Source organism: Zeugodacus cucurbitae, chromosome 2 (genome assembly GCF_028554725.1).
Source record: "Zeugodacus cucurbitae isolate PBARC_wt_2022May chromosome 2, idZeuCucr1.2, whole genome shotgun sequence".
NCBI lineage: Eukaryota > Metazoa > Arthropoda > Insecta > Diptera > Tephritidae > Zeugodacus > Zeugodacus cucurbitae.
Window position 1 is genome coordinate 6,870,790 of NC_071667.1, and position 14,048 is coordinate 6,884,837.

At 32.8% G+C, this 14,048-nt stretch overlaps 1 protein-coding gene across 1 annotated transcript in view; it reads left to right on the top strand.

The window, feature by feature from the left end:
• Positions 1 to 728: 728 nt before the first annotated feature.
• LOC105210054 (probable serine/threonine-protein kinase DDB_G0282963) overlaps positions 729 to 14,048 on the top strand; it is a 242,087-nt gene continuing 228,767 nt past the window's right edge. Inside the window, exon 1 of the mRNA XM_011180777.3 lies at positions 729 to 1,422. The gene's annotated coding sequence lies outside the window, so the exon portion shown is untranslated. The remainder of the gene's footprint in view (positions 1,423 to 14,048) is intronic.

The following is a 14,048-nucleotide window of genomic DNA, read 5'->3' on the forward strand; positions in this document are numbered from 1 at the left end:
TTAGCATTTCCTCAAATATGAGACTTATCATTGATATTTTCTTTACTACTATTCCAGTAGTTTATTAGATAAATCGTTTAAGCGAGTGTTTTAATAATCGGCAATTTCTCAAAACCTTGAAGCTAGCTTTAGCACTCAATATAGAAAACTCCTACCACAAAAATTTTACATAAAAAAATATATTTATATTTATAAAATACTAATAATAACTTTGGATTATTGAGAATTAACCAAAGAAAAATCCAGCAATCAACCAGATTGCAAATGTGAACTTTCTTTCAGTAGTAATTGACTCTAAAAAAGCTTTATGTTTTCGTAGCTTATTTACTATTTATGCCTGGCGATTTCCTTCATTTTTGTACACACATTGCCAGGCTCGTTTTGTCTGCCCACTTGTCTGCATGTCTATTTGAAAATACTGCTTTGGCTGCGTGTGTGTCTGCCTGTCTGGCGAGCTGTCACACAAATTAACGTCAGCTCGTCAACGGCGTGGAGCTTCGCTGTCGTGTAGCCGTCAAACGCCAATAAAACTATGCGTATGTGCATTTGGTTATAATTAAATATTTTCATATACAAATAGTCAGCGTGATATGAGTGAAAAGACTTGAATTTGTGGCAGTATAAAACAATTTGTAAACATTTTGTGTTATGATTTGGGAATTATGGGAAGTTATATATTTGGTTTATGAAATAATTGCAAGTTTGAGCTGTGATTTGGGTGTGTAAAAAAATGTTTCGCAACGAATGTGGTGGGAGAAGCAACTGAATGATGCTAGCGGAATGCTACAATTGGGTATAAAAAATAATATGTGGTACAATATGATTTTAATTTTTGTTCCATAAACCAAATGACCAACCAAAAAATCGAATAAGATATATATTATTCAAAAAATATTATAATATATATGTCTACTAGGTCGGAACTCACAGTTGTAATTTCATATAAACATGAATTAAAAATATTGATACGACTATCCAATAATGATTATTATTTCCAAATATAACTTATTACGTTTTTCATGCTTTGAAATAACGGCCTTAGCGTAAAAAAATTTGTAGGTTTTGTTAAGCAAAAAGTGTTTACTTAAACTGAAAGTTTGTGACAAAGTAAAAATGTAAGCAATGACCATGTTTCAAATGCAAAAAATAGCATGAAATAAAAATTATTTACTGACGCAATAAATACATTAAAAGTGAAATAAAAGAAGAGAAATTTCAACTAATGAAAATATGAAATTTTTCTGAAACGAAAAAGAAATACTCAGAGCTTGGCATTGTTAAATAAAATAGTGGAGCAATGCACAACAATTTCAATTCTTGAAGATTTGTGAAATTTGTTAACATGTTAATTAAATAACATTACATAAATAATAATAACTAAAAACAGTGAACTTGGCAAAATATTGTAACAAGAAAATAACGGTAAGTTCAGAATTTTTTAATTTTTTCTCACCCATTTTAAGCTATTTGAATAATAATAAAAATGTATGCAATATATTTTCAATAGTCACAATATATTAAAGATAAATTGAATTTAGGGTCAACAAAATAAAAATCATACCCAACTGATTGGTTTAATTAGAGATTTCTGCTTTAATTGTCTACTCTAATAGAAATCAAAAAGTTCTGCGAAATCTTGATAAGTATTTTTTTCCATAAACATAGGTGCTTTATTAAACTTTGAAGGCATATAATCCTTGTTTGTTTGAACTACTTGTAAATTATATAAAAGAAATTTAAAGACGTAAGAAACGAACTTGATCTTGTAATTGTTTAAAATACATAGTTTTCTTTGGAACTCATACGACTCATACTAAGTAAACGTATGATGGATATAACTTTTATATCCGTTTTCAGAAACCAGGGAAATATTTATTTTTTTATTTCTTGGTTAAGGGTTAAATACAGTTAGGAGGTCGAAAGAGAGGCATGTTTCAAGAATTTTTTCTAAGCAAACTATTTGGTTTATTGATTAGAAACTTGGCAGGTATATTATGACAACCTTAAACTATATTCATATATTTTTTATTGCCAAAAATAATTATCGTGAACGTTGATATTGCCAATTTTGCAGGGGTCCGCAAAAAAAGCCTCTTGCGGTGAGCACGATATCTCTGGACTGGATCATCTAAAATGCAAAAACCAAATAAATTTCATTAATATAATAAATAATCTAGTGATTGATCGAAGGAACTAGCAAAAAAAATTTTTTTGACAAAATGGCGGCTACTCAAAGCAAAAAGTTCGATTTTCGTTCAAAATTCGGGTCTTAATTGTTTATAAAAATAAGAAATTTTCATCGGATGGGGAAATCCTTCGATTAATTACTAAAAAATATAGTTAAGAAGCTTGTGTAAACATTTCAGACCGATCAGCTCAGCCGTTTCTGAGAAATCTTGTTCACCGACTTTGAAAACACCGTTTCGAGAAAAACGAGTTTAAAGTTTTGAAAGCACTTTACATGTACTCGGCGCGCCTTCACTGTGGCTATAAATTCGAAAATATTCGCATCGACTTGAAATTTTGTGTGTGTATAATCAGATATACGTATATATATATTAAGAAAACGCAAAAAAAAATCGATGTTTTGAAAATCTTTATTAAGTGCGGAAATAACTGAATGTGCCTTTGGAATCATCGAATCATCGACAATTTTCGAATTCACGAACAATAGTTCTAAATCTTTAATATTATATTTCCTCAGTTGCAGAGTTCCTTCGTATTTAATAACATATAACTTATACATTAAATTTCCACAATTTATTTGAGGATTTTTTTTATTTATTTTTTATTAATTTTTTAGCTGACATAAGTCTTATTGTTCTAAATAACTATTAATTTATCAGAAATTAATAAAATTTTGTAAGGCATAAATAAAGAAGAAGAATACCAATATAATGACGGCAATTTATCAAACTCTATACATTTTGCTCAAGAGCTTATGACACACTAGTGCTGTTATTAATCTGCGCATTCTTTGTAATTGGATAACATAAATAAATTTCCATTGTTATTTTTATGACTTGGCCAAGCAACAACACCACTGAAGAGCGCACGCGGAAGTCATAAATGTTGAATGGGTTTCCCAGTGCTAAAATAGCAATATAAATTTATGGAATTCCAGCTTAAAAAATAAGCTCAAGTCGAACAACTCGAAGATATATGATTGCTTTTGCAAATCTTATTTGATTTCACAAAGAAAATGACAAATAAGAACATCAGTTGAGACAAATAGCAATTCTTTATAGACCGTAGTAATGAACTTTAAACGCTGCTGAGTTATTTACAATGTTTGCGCAGTTGAAACAGTAGACTTAAGGCACAAACCTGATATAAAGCTGTGATTTTAAGAAGATTATGAGCGTAATATATGAGTAGAGATTATAAGAAAATGTGTTGTGACGAGCAATATTATGAAAGTTTATACAAATTTATGAGCGCATCAAATTAAGGTATCATTGCGCTTTGTTGTTGTGTTTTATTGAAGTGAAGAGCACATTTGATGTGATACTAATGCTTAATTCATATAAATTCTAATCATATTAACAGCTTATTTATTATTTATGCCACAGTTAAGTACTTTACAGCTGCGAAAAATATTAATAATAACAAGCGGTCATAAACTAGATGACAGCACACCTGTGCGTATGAGTAATCTCAGTGAACTATACATAAACATTGATAGATTCGTAATCATAAATTCATCAACTGCCACAATCCACTGTAGCACTGTAAATCGTAATAAATCAACACGTTATCATAAATTCACATTTGATTTGATTTATTTTTAACAATAATTGCGAAAATCAATTAACAATGAACTCTTTGACATGCAACATACGCGCGCATTAATTGCGCCGCAAACAATTACAAAGTGCACTATTGCTATGTGTTCATAAAATACAACAACAATAATAATAACAAAATAATATTAATCAAATGCAAAGCGCTGCCAGCGACTGGCAACTATGATGAGCGGCTTAGAAAATGTGTTTGTCATTGAATTGATGAGCGCGTGTTGCACACACACACACACACACACACACGCGCACTGAAACACATATAAAAGTGTTGAATTGGCGGCTTTGTGAAGTGTGCGACCGACAGACAGACGAGCGAGCAAATGAGCGATCGCGCTTGTGTACACGTGATGACATCAAACGGTCACATAAATTACAAATCAATCAAATTAATAATGAAAATTTAACGAGCTGGCCGATTAATGATGTGCCTGCAAGTCTATGGAGTATACTCGAATGTTGCTTACTTATGTATTTATACAGTTATAAGTATTTACACATACTCATGCTGTATATGTATACTAGAGTAGCCTTTGTAGAATGGAATTTTTTTATTAATATTTACTTTGGTTATTATGGAATTTCTGTCAGCTAACCGCTGCTAAGTAGACAAAGCGCTTAAAAGAATTATAGAAAATTAATTAAATACACATAATTTACAAATACACACAGACATACAAATTGCTGTGATTCTATTGCGAAACAAAGCGAAATAGGTTTAGTGAGTTTGTGCCAAGTTCTTTGCATATAAATGAGTCAGTGTATATTGTGAGCATGATACAGCCTTAGTATCTCAAGAATTTTAGTTTTTTTTTTCTTCACAGCACTTATTTACAACAAAGCTTAATTAAAGCAATTAATAAAAGGTATCAATATAAGGTTATACAGGTATATATTAGTGACAAATATGTCTCATAAATTTATATTATAATTTAAACTGAATTCTCTGCATTAGCCCACACCTCCAAGCATGCATTTTCCATAAAATATATTTGATATTGGTTTTGCATTTCCATAATACTTTGTTCTTTGGGCTTGGCTAAGAGATACATATTTAAATGAATTCAAATTAATGAAATCACTTAAAGGGAAAATATAATATTTTATCGTATATAAATTTCAGAAATAACCTAAAACAAGAAGTAGAAATCGAATGTCCTAAGGCAAGATGCCAGTTATCGCATAGTGGTCATTTCAATGTAAAAATAGTGAAATTAGAAAAGAAAACCGCTGCACTTTTTAATGAAATAAAACGTTTTGATTTCAATTTTCCCTCTTTACTTGCTCGCCTATTAGTTTTATTGCCAACAATACCCGCAACATTAGAGCCGCAATAAATGCACTTGCTAAGCAAAGTGATTGCGCGCGGGCCGTACAGACAGCAAAGCGCACATCACTGCAGCAACAACAACATAAACAATATAAAGCAATAACAATTAGAAGCGGAAAATGTGCAAAAAACGCGAAAAAGATGAACAAAAAAAAAACAGAAATACAATGTTACAGCAGTAATAGCAATAACAACAATAGCCGCAGCAACATTGTAAACGAATTAAAAACAATTATAACAGTAACAACAACAGTAGCAAAAACATGGCAACCAAGCAAGCAGTCAAGTATTAAAACTCGAGCAATTGCTGTTGCTAAAGTGCATATTACTGCTGCTATTAATGTTTTTGTTATTGTTGCTTTAGTTGATGCTGCTGCTGCTGTCGGTAATGACTGAAATAAAAAACGCATCAGTTGACTCATCAAATACGACCGCAATGGCAACAATAAAGCAAAAAACCAAAAAAAATAACCACGAAGCAGCCAACCGACCATTAGCAACAATGACAACAACGGTACACACAAACGAAAATATAAGTATTTGCACAAAGCAAAGCGGCAGCATTAACGCCAGCAGCAACTGTGAACGTCAGCAACTAATGACCGCTGGCTGCTGCAGGTGCTGCTGAACTGTTTAGCTGTGGCCATTGTTAATTGAAAATGCAAAAAAAAAGAAGAAAAGAAAAAACTCTTTGCGTTTCTATGTTAAGTGCTGCGTTGCATTTAGCTTTATTATGGTTGTTATTGTTGTTGTCGGTGCTCTTCACTACTGTGTTTAGTTGTTGGCGTACACATTGTTGTGCAGTGCATTTTAGTTGTTGTTGTTGTTCTTAATTTTTTTGCGCGCCATTTTATTAATGAGTATCACTACCGCTTCACCGCAACGTCGTTGAACAGCTGAGCTTCAGCTGAGCGGTTTGACTGCATTCGTCCACAGCGCTCCGAATAGCATTGTTGTTGTGTCTATACTCGGTAGCTTCAGTTATTATGTGCTTAATTTGTGTGTTGTTGTTGCCGTTTTTTGCTAAAAACTATTTTACCTACGCAGTTGTTGTATTTATTATTGCTGTTATTGTATTATTGAGTTGTCTTTACTAGTATCTATATACAGTTATAAGCTATAAGAAATCAATTGATCTGATTTTAAATCAGCTGTGAATTGTATTCTGAGCTCTTCTTGAATTCTAGTTCTCAATTCAGCTCTATCAGCTAATTAACAGCAAAATATGTTTGGCAAAATTTTCTATCATTGCACCAACAACAACAACATAGTACTTCAAATCAAGTTCTACTCACAGTAAAAGACCGAATTACACCATATAGAAAGTAAGCAAGAGGCTTGCCGACAACCTTGCGACTTTCGTCTCTAGGAATATATCTTTGGCATAGGAAAGAGACCTCTGCTAATAATTTTTCAACGCGATCTCCTTAACATTTTAAAATATTTTCAAGCTATAAACCCCCCTCAAGGATATCTCAACATGCATTAAACTCATAATTAAATTCCGTTAGCAACTCTCACAATATTTCTCAAGTATATTCTTTTCAAATAAATTTTGTCTTATATATAATGAAATATTACATATAGACATATTTAATTTTCCACAAAATAGTCCTTCATATTGTAATCTATAAATAATTACGCAGATGGACCAAGGATACTTAAGGTTTTAAAGTTTTTAAATATTCTAATCTTTTATCGACTTGCTCTCCTTTTCAGAATCAGTATTATAATATTACCATTTTACCTTTTCTAAACTTTTCTAAAAATTATAAGGTTGGCAAAAATCTCCCTTTTTTTGCTCTTTATTCAATACTTTGTAAAAGTGTTACAGTGATCGGATTTAGTTCGAATATGCGTTTCCATCTAGATGGCAACTTCATAATACCCCCCTCGTAGAAGCCCCGCTCTTTATTTGCGCAGAACTCGGACAGCCTCTTTTCACAAGTCTCTTTTGAGTTCATCTTTACACCACCATAGGCGTTCGCCATAGACAGGAACAGGTGGATGCGATAAAACCACCCATCCGAGCTCCCGTAGCTTCTGACGAGTCATCAACGGAGTGTGTGGTCTGGCGTTGCCTGGTGGAACACTACACCCTTCCTGTTGGCCAATTCTGGACGCTTCTGGTCGATCGCCTGCTTCAAGCGGTCCAGTTGTTCGCAGTAGATGGTGGAATTAGGCGTCTGGCCATATGGGAGCAGCTCATAGTGGATGATTCCCTTTCAATCGCATTAAAAACCTTTCTGGCCGTTAATCCCGGCTTGGCCAGTGTTTGAGACGATACACCGGCCTTCGAACACGATCGTTTTCGCTTGATATCGTCGTATGTGATCCATTTTTCGTCGCCAGTCACCATCCGCTTCAAAAATGGGCCGAGATCGTTCCGTTTCAGCAACCTATCGCAGGCGTTGATTCGGTGCAGAAGCTTGTTTTGCGTCAAATCATGCGGCACCCAAACATTAACCTTTTTTGTGTATCCAGCCTTCTGCAGATGATTTAAAATTTCCTGGGCGATGTCACGAGATGCCAATTACTGGTCTAAGTCGATGTTTTCCATGATTTCATCGGTATTCGTTGTCACAGGTCTTCCGCCGGCTGGTTTATCCATGGCGGTATCGACACAATATCCAAATTATTCATGTATAGCGTCGTTTTGTAGGTTATGTCAAGACCTTTCCAAGATGTATAGTATTGTCAGATACGAGCTCTGTAGCGCTTTATACTTAGCCCCGAATTTCAAAAGACAAAAAGCCGGAAGGGAGATATTTGCTATATATGATAACCTAATATTATTTTTTATCTCAAATTTCATAATTTCATAAGAAACAAAGTAAACATATTTATGCTGAATTCATTAAAAACTCATATATAACTAATTAATGAACCAACTAGTAGCTATTAAATCAATTATGTAAAATCGAAAGCACCAATGCCGGTTCTAGTTTTCACGCCAAGCAATAAAATCTAAAAAAAGAAACACAAAATTCCTGCTTTTACAACAATTTTACAGAAGTCTCGCTTTAATGTAAATTATAAGTATATATTTAATATAAACTAATTGCATGGACGTCACAAACGAGTTAAAGCATTTAATATTGTTATCTGTGAATCCGCAAGTTGCCTTGATTTATGAAAACACGCTGCTTACATTTTTTCGTATTTATTTATTTTATTTTAATTTTATTTATTTTTTCGTTTTGGCTTTTAGCGCTTTGCTGACGTTAAATGCTTAATTTATTTAACTCTTAAAGGCTATCTCACTTACTTATGCATATTTATGAATGTACATTTGCCGCAACAGCCGCGTGCATTTAACGTTTGCATTTATACTATTTATGCTGGCGCAAGTATCATTGCATTTTCAATTCAACTCTGTACTTTTCCAACTAATTGCAATGCAAAAAAATTATTGCAGCGATGCACCCATATTCGCTGGCGTTATGTAAGTTGGCAACTAATTGTGCTAAACGCAAGTATTAAGTGCTAGTATTAAGTGCAAATATTTGTATATTTAATATAAAAAAAAAATTATAAAAAACATTTCACCCTACATTGTAGTAGACTCTTATTGCGGAATATGCTACCCTTTTGCACGCCTAGTTCAACTTCATGCAACTAACGAGCTGCCAATTATGTAAGCCTCACTTTACATGCACTTTGTTTCCTTACATTTCAATATTATTATTCTGAAAAATTAATGAGTGTCACCAAACCGGAATGAGTTGTTGTTTGGCAGGTGTGAGTAGTTGGTGACAAGCAAATTAATACCAGTCTATGGCTGGTTAGTCGGGCATCTAGTCTGCCGGTTTCCGGTTTTATCAATTGTCGATAGTCTAACATGCTAGTAATATATGTACTAATAAATAATGCCTGTAAATATACGCAAATTGTTGTTAATAAAAAAAAAATATAAATTAATACGCTACCTACGCACGAGGCGGAGCGACAGGAAGCCGCTGAGCTAATAAATTTAAATGCCATATGTCACCTGCTTGAGTAAAATGCCTGTATATGCATGTGTGTGTGTGATCATATTTAAATTTATGCATTTTTGTGATTTTTTTAGTCTTTTGGCTTTCCATATTTACAATCATAAATTAAATATATATCCTTAACATTTTTTATTGAACAAACGAATAAATAAATTTTAAGACACTAGTGTTTGGTTGAAGTTAAATTTGTATTTTGATTATATATGTATATGAGAAACACAGTATGATCCACGAACATATTTGTTGCCTATATTCAAAGCCATGACATTTTTTTCGAAATTTTAATTCAATTTATTTTTACTGGTTTACTTATCTAAAATAGTATTTTTTTGTTATTACCCATATATTAATACTCTGCTAATATTTCTAATAACTCAAACTAACCTCATTTTTCATATCTTCATTGCACATCAGTCCCTTACTGATCCTATCACTAATGCCATTTGCTCTAGTTGAATTTTATTAACGTCAAATTTTTTTTATTTTTTTCATCGTTTTAATTAATGTTCAATAATTAAGTTTTATGCATAATTAATCAAAGAGCATCGATAAAACACAATTAAAAACCGGAAATATAGCAAAAGCAATAAAAAAACTTGATAAATGCTTATATCTATATGGACAAACTTTGATATAAAACTATAATTGTTTAACCCTTATGTGGGCAGAAGGGTAGCATGAGCACTTTTTAGCCAAAGCATTGGAACATCTCACATACTTTTTCCGACATTTCCAACACCCACCCTTTAATAAATTATTATAAATTTTTCTGTTGGACAGTCAACCAATTTAGAGGAGAATAATATAAACAGAAACCATAGCCAAGTACACCGAGTGTGGTCGAGAGGATAATAAGTTCTGTTTCTATAGCTGAGCAGTTCTTGATCTTGACCCTCCATTGACTTTTATTACTTTCTAAATTCTACTCGTATGCTGTTGAACGAATTTGGGTTTATCATTATCATCTTTCGATGCAACGATTTTCTGCTAGATTTAGTCATTTCATGCCATAAAACAATTCAGAGATATTCGATAGCTGCTCAAACCTAGTAATATTTTTAATTTTTAAAATAAGATATCGATCTTCGGTCTACAATAATTGTGCTTTGAATAGGAATAACAAAATGTCCAATTTAATTAAATGTAAATATAAGTATTTGTAGAAGAGATTATACCTGAAATATGCACATATGTCATCAAAACACCAGCACGTGCTGTTTCATACTTGAACTCTAGTGCACGATTCATAAATCTGTCAAAGTTAAACATACTAATTTATTATCATTAAATATTTATAAACATATATTAAATATATGTATGTATGCGTTGTAGGTGTTTTAAATATGTAGGTTTTGCCGCTTGTGAAGATTTTTCATCCAAGCAAACGATGTATAATTCGTTTCTCAATAAATTAAAATTCCAACATATTAATAATTTATTTATTTTTCGAAAAAAAAAAATGTAATTTATGGGGAACAACCTCTAGACCAAATTTGATTTAAAATCCATCTATATTATAGAACTAGGAAGCATGTAATAGTGGTCTGTAGCTCCTTGAATCCTTTGCGTCACTCTTCAATTTATCATTATGATTATCGTTATAATTAACCTGATAAATATATATCAAGTGTATTTATATATGATAAAACAAAAAACGAGTCTACATATTAACATAACCAGCATACGGCGGATGTGCCGACCCGGCTGATATGAGCTTTTAACTGTATATATGAATAAAAATGCTCGCAACGACATAAATAAACATGTACAGCAACACATAAATCTATATATATACATACATATATATATATATACATATGTACGTATCGCATATCGGCATGTGTGTTGCGCAGATTTTTTATAAATTCATGTATTTCAAATTAAAAACTCGTCGTCGTGCTTAATTAGCTAATTAAAGTGATTAATTGCGTATTAAGAGATTTTAGTTTATAAAATTAATCGAGTGAGAAAATATTTATGAGCATGTGAATCTTCGAAGATGCTCACTCATACACTCGCACAAATACATATATACTCATATGGCAGGTGCCTGTAGCGTTGCCTCCACATTATGCTATCTAACATATTTATCTAACCATCGATCGTTAGATCGTGTCTACGATATTTTTAGCTGCCGCTTGTGTGAGACACTGCCTTATGGCAGCGCTGATTAAATCTCTTCGTTAATCATGAATTTCTTACTTACATGTGTGGGTAGTAGTGTAGCTACGGCGCTACTAGGCGTTTGAGTTTGTCATACGCTTGAGCTAATTTGGTAAATTAATTAAAATTCTTTGATTCGCACAACTGAAAATTTTCCTAGGGACTTGCTTAAGTGATATGTTGCGGAAATAAATTAAAATGTAACGCCATAAATAAGATTTGTTAATATTGAAAAACCATGTTTTATTGAATTCAGATAAGCATTTAACCGTATGTATTGAAGTTGAGGCTTTATGACATAAATAAATTGAAAAGTATTAAGAATATCGGATATTTATTAATGTTATTTCCTGCCTATGTAGAAGAAAATGCGCTCAATATAGAGAAAAATGCTGATCAAAGCTTTTCAAACTATTTCATAAATATTTCCGTAATCCAAAATATGTTTTATGTGACAATTATGCTAAACGAAATTTATAAATTCAAAATGCGAAAGCCTGCATTATAAATCAAAATTATCATTTTTAATACATATCTTCCGTTAATTTGCTACTATTTACAAACACCTTGCGTTACGGTATCTCACTGCGTAGATTTTAAGATTTGAAGCGTTAAAGCGGTGAGTCGGCCCGCCGTTTGAAGTGCTGCTCCGCACATTTTTCATAATTAGTCGTTACCACAGCCGATGCTAGTAACCAGTAGCACTAGTGATTATTAAGCAAACACAAACAATAAAATAACAAATAAGGAAAGGCTAAGTTCGGGTGTAACCGAACATTTTATACTCTCGCAATTTATTTATATTATATAATACACAATTTGACCCACATATTCGGCATATATATTGTATAAAGTCCATTGAAAGTTGGAAACCCTAATGTTAGGTTAGAAGCACCGAGGTCCTCATGTTCGATACATGGGGCCTTGAAAAACTATGGTCCGATTTCGGCGATTTTTAGAATGGGGCTTCCACACTATAAAGGTAGTATTTGTGCAAAGTTCTGCATCGATATCTTGACTAGTGCTTCCTTTATACATTGTAAAGTTAACGATTCAGATCGTCTTCAAAGTTCTGGTATATAGGAAGTTGGGGTGGTTGTGAAGCGATTTGGCCTATTTTCACAACATATCATTGGGATGTAAGAAAACTATTACAAATCAAGTTTCATTGAAATCAGTCGAGTAGTTCCTGAGATATGGTTTTTGGTCCATAAGTGGGCGATGCCACACCCATTTTTCATTTTGTAAAAAATCTGAGTGCAGCTTCTATCTGCCATTTCTTATGTGAAATTTAGTGTTTTTGGCATTTTTCGTTACTGAGTTAACTCACTTTTAGTAAGTTTCAACCTAACCTTTGTATGGGAGGTGGGCGTGGTTATTATACGATTTCAACTATTTTCATGGTGTGTGGTGGGGTACGTAAGAGAACTGACTGCAGAAAGTTTGGTTTACATAGCTTTATTGGTTTGCGAGATATATACAAATAACCGATTTGGGGGGGGGCCAAAAAAAAAATTACATCCGAATATGCCCCTTCCTAGTGCGATCCTTTATTCCAAATTTTACTTTTATAACTTTATTTACGGCTTAGTTATGACACTTTATGTGTTTTCGGCTTTCGCAATTTTGTGGGCGTGGCAGTGGTCCGATTTTGCCCATTTTCGAAAGCAACCCTCTCACGGTCCCAAGGAACGTGTGTTCCAAGTTTCATCAAGATATCTCAATTTTTACTCAAGTTATCCGTTGCACGGACGGACGGACGGACGGACGGACAGATATACATTCGGATTTTGACTCGTCTCGTCTCCCTGATCATTTTGATATATATAACCTTAGATTTAGTTTTATGACTTACAAACAACCGTTATGTGAACAAGACTATAATACTCTCTTAGCAACTTTTGTTGCGAGAGTATAAAAATCGCCGAAACCACAACATAAACTAACAACCAGCGCGTTAATTGTGATTAAGGGTATTGTCAAGCGTGTTAAAATCTTCAGCGCTAACAACTTCATCAATTTTACGGCTACTGGCGCATAATTTTTGAGTGATACTAAATAATAAAAATTAACTGAGGATTGTTGTTGTGTTTATTTTTTTGTCAGCTGTGTGGAATATAGTTTTTATTTTGATTTTTTTTTTGGTTAAGTCTTATTAAGTATTTGCTTCCACATACTCCCCTTGAAGTACCCTTTTATTGATATATTGATCACATCGCTTTGGTAGCGTTCATTTCAATGTTTGACGTGACAATCGTGAACTTCGATTTTTTTGCTGGAATTTCCAGTACATATGCACTAATGCAGTCAATGTCCGTAAATTATTTGCACTGTCTTTTGATTTATTTTTTATTGTGCATTAAAAACGATTTCTACTATAGTTAGACGCTTTTTACGTCAAAGTATCTACGTAACAACAGCTGTTGTCGTGCTAGTTGTAGAAAAATTGCTTGTTATGCTTTTTCATTTTATTTTGCATTCTAAACTATTTTTAATAACTTTTTAATATGCATACACGTGTATGCATACATTGTTGCTGTATACATAAATAATCGATTGAGCCCATAAACAACTAATTAGTGAGGATTCTAAAAATATATGATATTTATATACGCACGCATATTGAGTCAAAAATTCTTAGTAAGTTAATAATTAGAAGAGATCTGAAAGTCTCTTGTAGAGAAAGAGCAATCCATCGAGGTATCGATAGTGTTTTTCGAAGCTCCTAGATTTCTTGTTTATGTCTTTCGACTATGCTCC